The 6,722-nt window shown below is 36.4% G+C and overlaps 1 protein-coding gene across 3 annotated transcripts in view; it reads right to left on the reverse strand.

Moving 5' to 3' along the window:
• The window catches only part of LOC125646412 (uncharacterized), a 26,706-nt gene extending 21,882 nt beyond the window's left edge, over positions 1 to 4,824 (reverse strand). Inside the window, exon 1 of one of the 3 annotated variants that reach the window (XM_048872662.2) lies at positions 3,275 to 4,822. The gene's annotated coding sequence lies outside the window, so the exon portion shown is untranslated. Of the gene's footprint in view, positions 1 to 3,274 lie in introns of all 3 variants that reach the window. The other 2 variants (XM_048872663.2, XM_048872666.2) reach the window with 2 other exon arrangements.
• Between the last annotated feature and the right edge of the window lie 1,898 nt (positions 4,825 to 6,722).

Raw genomic sequence — 6,722 nt, forward strand, 5'->3', positions numbered from 1 at the left:
TGCCATTTTACAAAAATCTTGAATAACCCTTGAGACGTTGACAGAGGTGTATGTGAGAGCAAGGAACGACAACTCTGAGTAGAGATTGGTAAATTTCAGCTTTTCTGGCCCAGTGGTTCTTGAGAGAAATTATCATAAATGACCCCACCCTATTTTTGCATTTTTGTGATTATCTCCCCTTTGAATGGGGCATGGCCCTTTATTTGAATAAACTTCAATCCCCTTCACCCAAGGATGCTTTGCGCCAAGTTTGATTGAAATTGACCCAGTGGTTCTGGAGAAGATTTTTAAAAGTTGTCAATGTATTTTTACTATTTCGCTATTATCTCCCCTTGGAAAGGGGTGTGGCCCTTCATTTGAACAACCTTAAATCACCTTTTCCCAAGGATGCTTTGGGTAAAGTTTGGTTGAAATTGGCTTAGTGGTTATGGAGAATATTTTTTAAAAGTTGGTAATGTATTTTCACTATTTTGCTTAATCTCCCCTTGGAAAGTGACATGGCCCTTCATTTGAACAAACTTGAATCCCTTTCACCAAAAGCTGTTTTGTGCCAAGTTTGGTTGAAATTGGCCTCGTGATTATGGAAAAATAGATTTTTAAAAGTTGTTAATGTATTTTCACTATTTTGCTATTATCTCTCTTTGGAGAAGGGTGTGGCCCTTCATTTGAAAAACTTGAATCCCCATCACCCAAGGATGCTTTGTGCCAAGTTTGGTTAAAATTGGTCTAGTGGTTCTGGAGAAGGAGATGAAAATGTAAAAAGTTTATGATGACGATGACGGACAACAGACAAATTTCGATCAGAAAAGCTCACTAAAGCCTTCTACTCAGGTGAGCTAAAAATGAGAGGAAAAGTCTGTTCTAATCGAGTGTCAAGACTTAACTGAACTAATCAGTCCTACGCAATGGATCAAGTCAAAAACTTTTTTCAAAAACCTAAAATTCCTCAATGATTGGGCTAATAAATTAGATGCATGTGCGTCTATACCTTTATTAGATGCAAAAGGGTTTCCTTGATTTCATGTGCACGTTTGTTAAATTGCATCATTACGTAACAAAGAGTGTAGCATTTCTAAGAATGGATCATCTTTAACTGAATGTTACTAAGAATAGCAACACTTTTGTAATCCTGTGGCATTACGATTCCACATATGACAAAAAGGAAGACACCAACTCAGGAATCGATATTAACGATTGTCCGATTGTCTGCGACAAGTGAAAACCCAGTTCAGACACCGAGTTAAACTCAATACAGGCTTGTCCAATTGGGCAAGTGATTAGTTCAGTAGGAAATGTTCCGAAAACAAAAGAATGGAGTATGACTTATTTCCTAATTTTTAATATAGATCTATGAATTTTAAGTTTAACACAATTAAATCGATCACAGACTCATCAATTTTTTTAACTAGCAGCTGCAAGAGCCCCTTTCTTGTAGGTCATACCAAATATTATTCTACCAGTATATGAATTATCTAATATATGACTCATCTTCGTCAAGTTTGCGAGAAAATGGTGGCTTCACAACTGTCTTTCTAAGCATGTTAGATTGTTAGTGAGGAGATTGCTCAGAAAGAAGACGATATAAGAAAAGGCAGTGTAGAGAAATCTAAATATTAAAATGAAAACATGAGTTTGGGCAGCATTACAGTCCAAATTTACAGGTTTAATTGATACTGACATTGACTATACCTTGTCTCTGAAATTCAGCAATATACGCGCTATCGCTGGCATTTTGTCTTTTCTTACCAATAATACGATTTACTGAATTGATAGCATCCATGCACATTTTTATCAAGTTATTGAATAAAAACTGATTTATACACTTTTGATACATCTTGTTTTAAGTCCCCTAATGGTTCACTGTTTGTAACACCAAAGGGGACTATATATCTTTCTTTTATGTCCTTCCCATTGGTTTCCCAGACTTTTTTTATGTTATGCTTGTAAGAAATTCAATTTTCAAGTCTCAGTGAAAAACTACAGATCAAGTTCAAATTTCGCAATGTTTGGTAGTCAGTTTATTTTTTTACTTTACGTTTATATATTCATCAGGATAGTCAGGTATCAGAGAATTTTTTTTTTTTTAATAATTTTAATATTCTGTTCATGGGGATCGGGATAGCGTTCCAATTAAAAGTCCCAAATTTACTGTGTGACAGAACATATATATGCTAGATGTTTATGAATTGAATTTAAAAACTTACAGATTTCTGACTAAGACTATTTCATACCTGATAAAAACTACATGCGTCAAGTTCTTGAAAGAACAATCAACAATATATAGGCCTAATCTAAAGGGGCATGGATATGATTCGCATTCAAAATTTATTTTCCACATTTTAATATTTCTATTGGTCAGCAAAAATTTATATGATAGTTGTTGAGTTACAAGTGAGATACAGCACTCACAAATGTTTGCTATGTAAACAAGGCTTGTGCCATTTTTTTGTTTATGTATCATGTTTAAACAAAATGAGATGTGACAAATACTAGAAACTATTTAATTGTGTTCAGCATTAACTGGTAAATTGAAAAGTCTGCTTTAAACGAAACTTTTACTAGTATATTTAACCTAAGTAAACAAATACATGACACGAGCCTTGTTTACATATCAAAGAATTGTGTGCTCTGTATCTCTTGCTACTCGACAACTGACAATCAAATTTTTGCTGACCATTAGAAAAATACCCTAGTTAAGCATTATAAACATTAAAAATAGAAAAATAGCTAGGGCCTAAAATTTGAAAAACTTCAGCTCAAATCGTGTCCATATGCCCTTCAAAAGCATTTTATACAGTCATGGAATTTTGGGCCAGTTAATTGTTTTCATATCCACTGGTCCAAAGGGGCAGTAAAAGTTCTCCATAAAGGTTTAGAAAACTAGGCCAAGTGACCAGTGAATAAAATGCTATAAGTCTTGGGACACGCCCTTGACTTTCTGTAAAGGGGAAGTAACTGTTTGACGGCATTGAGTCCTATTTAGATGTTGTGGAGTTACGAAAGGCTTTATCATGCTAAAACAATAATCTTATCAATACTCTCTTATCAGATACATTAACTTTTAATATACATATAAATATCATAATATGGAGCTAACATGTACATGCCGCCAAACCCTCGTCACGCGAATGGTGCCGCGCCATGATCGCGGGAACAACAATTATCAAATCTTTATCCGGAATCCAACTATGCTTACAAAACGCAAACTCACGACAACATGAAAAAGATTTCTATATTCATTGGTATTGATCATCTCAAAATACAAACTACTTACACCACTTCTTTTCAAACAAAATTGTTTCAACAAACTTTCAGTCACGTGAACACAGACGGTCACAAACTTTCAGTCACGTGAGCACAGAACCGTGGTTGGCCTATATCCGGGAGGTAGGCTGTTAGACCTATAGAAACCAGATAGGAGATCAGAATATATATGCATTTTAGATTTAAACACCATAATAATATCGATATTTTTTTGGCCTTGAAAATATATTATATATACATCATAATGATACATGTAGAAGTAATTTATTTCCAATTTTGGGGGCATACCAGTGGGGGTAGTCCGAAATATCTGACGTTTTCTTGGCTTTTTTTTTTTTTTTTTTTTAATGATTTTGATATTTACCTTGCCAGGAAAACGTCAGAACCGGCGCCATTACGTAAACTGGAAATTCTCGGGCCAATTTTAAATACTTACGAGCCAAATTCAAACTCGTAATTAATCAATAAAACGATGCTTCTTGTACTTACTAATATCGATTTTATGGGTTCTTTCATCACATAAACAACCTCATGAAAACATTAGAATGATCTATAATTTGTGAAACATTGCAAAACATTAGGATTACGAAATACTGATAAATATTTCTCTCTACAGAATCTTGTTTACCAAATTGTTTGAGTGTATTACACCACGTTTCACAAGACAAGCTAGGTTTGTTACATTTAGCCTTGTATCAAGGCTATACAAGGAAAAGTAGGCCTATATATTGGAATAATATTCAACCTCCAATCTGACCTCCTATTTTTGACAAAGTTAATATTCCGTTATTTTTATACATACAAAGTTAGGCTTTTTAACCCCCCCCCCCACCTCTCTCTCTCTCTTTGAGGACGAATGATGAAGAATTGAACCCATGTAGTAATAGAAGATACGCATATAATTTTGAATTTTGGCGGGAAAATGTTTACTTATAGTCACCCCCTCCTCCTCCAAAGTTTGGGTAAAATGTTTTATGTTTTGTTGTTCTTAGACACCACCCCCCCTTCAATTCGAAAAGAAACTATGAGCCCGTTTTAATTTTTACGCAGTTCATAAAAGGGAAAAATGGAGAAATGGCTCAAAATGCTACCAAGAAAACCTACGTATTCCGTAAGAACCAGACAAGTTTTGCAAATTCTGCAGGACATAAAGATCATGAAGGGTACTAGGTCCCGGGAAGAGTTATCTTTTCTTGGTAAGGGACGGACTTCATGGAATCGGCTTGTAAAAAGTAAAACGTTAGAAAATGGAGCATTAGAAACATCTACACGTACTATATTACACACTATATAACACTGCAGTGAAATTTCACCTCGTACAAATATGCAAGCTCAATACAATTTAAGTATCTAAACTGTACAAAGCGATAGTTCACCTCACATATATACTTTCTCACAAATATACCTAAGGAGAGTTGAAAGAAATGCGATCTTATTAAATCGGATCTTTTGATCCGATCACATACACTTACATGTATATATAGCAATATGCGTGAGCACATCAAAGATTAGATTGAAAGAAACTGAAAAGAAAGAATGAAGAATAGACAACAAAAGTAACTACTACTACCAGCCTAAATCAGATCCATAGATAACCAGAGGCCCATGGGCCACATCGCTTACCTGAGTCATCTTGGCCCATATTCAAAGGGGGGGGGGGGCATAATTTTTACAAACTTGAATCTGCACTATGCCAAGAAGCTTTCATGTAAATGTAAACTTCTATGGCCCAATGGTTCTCGAGAAGAAGACCTCTATATATTCTCATGTAAAACTTTGATCCCCTATTGTGGCCCCATCGTACCTCCGGCACAATGTCAGGAAGTTTTCATGTAAATTTCTAATTTCCTGGTCCAGTAATTCTTGAAAAGATCTTCCCTATATATTTATATATAAAACTTTTATCCCCTATTGTGGCCCCATGCTAATCCCGGGGGCCATGATTTTTGCACTATGTCAGAAAGCTTTCATGCAAATGTAAACGTCTTTGACCCAATGGTTCTTGAGAAGATTTTTTTTCTATATAATATTATTAGTGTGTAAAACTTTGTTCTCATATTGAGGCCCCATCCTACCCCCGGGGGCCATGATTTTAACAAACTTGAATCTGCACTATGTGAGAAGCTTTTATGTAAATGTACTTTCCTGGCCCAATAGGTCTTGAGAAGAAGATTTTTAAAGATTTCCCCCATTTTATTTTTATGTAAAACTTTGATCCCCCATCCTACCCACTAGGCCATGATTTTAACAAACTTGAATCTGCACTATGTCTGTCTGGAAGCTTTCATGTAAAGTACTTTCCTAGCCCAGTGCAGTCTGACTAAAGCCAACCCCTACTAATTCACTTCGTTGTGAACTTGAATGTCGGGAAGCTTTCATGTAAATCTCAGGTTTTCTGACCCATTGGTTCTCAAGAAGATTTTCCCTATATATTTATGCCCCCCCCCCCCCCCCCCCCCCTTCATAAAGAGGTATATTGGTTGGCACCTGTCAGCCGGTCGACCACATGTCCGCTCAATATGAACCATTCACTTGATCGTAATGATATTTCATATGTGGGTTGGTTAGGAGTAGAATAGGACCCCTATTGTTTTTCAGGTCAATCTACTCTGGACATAGGAAGACACTGTCCGCTCAATATCTTGAGAACCCTTTCCTTGACAGGCATCAAACTTGGTACACCCCAAAGAGTAGATGATCCCTATTGATTTTGAGGTCACATGGTCAAAGATCAAGGGTAAAACTGGACTAGGAATATACTGACCACTCAATGTCTAGAGAACCCTTTTGCTTGACAGACATCAAACTTGGTATACTGGTACATCTTCAGAAGATAACACCCCCCCCCCCCCTTGATGTTGAGGTCACATGATCAAAGGTCAAACTGGACATGGGAATATACTGTCCGCTCAATATTTTGGGAACCCTTTGCTTGACAGACATCAAACTTAGCACACTGGTACATCTTCAGAAGATGATCCCTATTGATTTTGAGGTCACATGGTCAAACTGGACATAGGAATATACTGTCCACTCAATATCTAAAGAACCCTTTGCTTGACAGACATCAAACTTGGTACATCTTCAGGAGAGGATGACCCCTATTCATTTTGAGGTCACATGGTCAATCCACTCCTGACATAGGAAGATATTGTCTGCTCAATATTTCGAATTGGGGATACTACTATCAATTAAATTATGCATGTGCAACCCTTTCCAATTTTGCACCATGGGGGGCATGTTTTACAAACATCCCTTGTTGTATGTAAAATTTTGATCCCCCTATTGTGGTTCCATCCTACACCATGGGGTCATGATTTTAACAAATCTGAACTATGTCAGGGAGCTTTCATGTAAATTGCAGCTCTTTTGTCCAAGATTTTTAAATAACCCCACCCTATTTTTGCGATTATCTCCCCTTTGAAGGGGTTATGGTCCTTTATTTAAACAAACTTGAA

Source organism: Ostrea edulis, chromosome 6 (assembly GCF_947568905.1).
Source record: "Ostrea edulis chromosome 6, xbOstEdul1.1, whole genome shotgun sequence".
NCBI classification, from domain to species: Eukaryota; Metazoa; Mollusca; class Bivalvia; order Ostreida; family Ostreidae; genus Ostrea; species Ostrea edulis.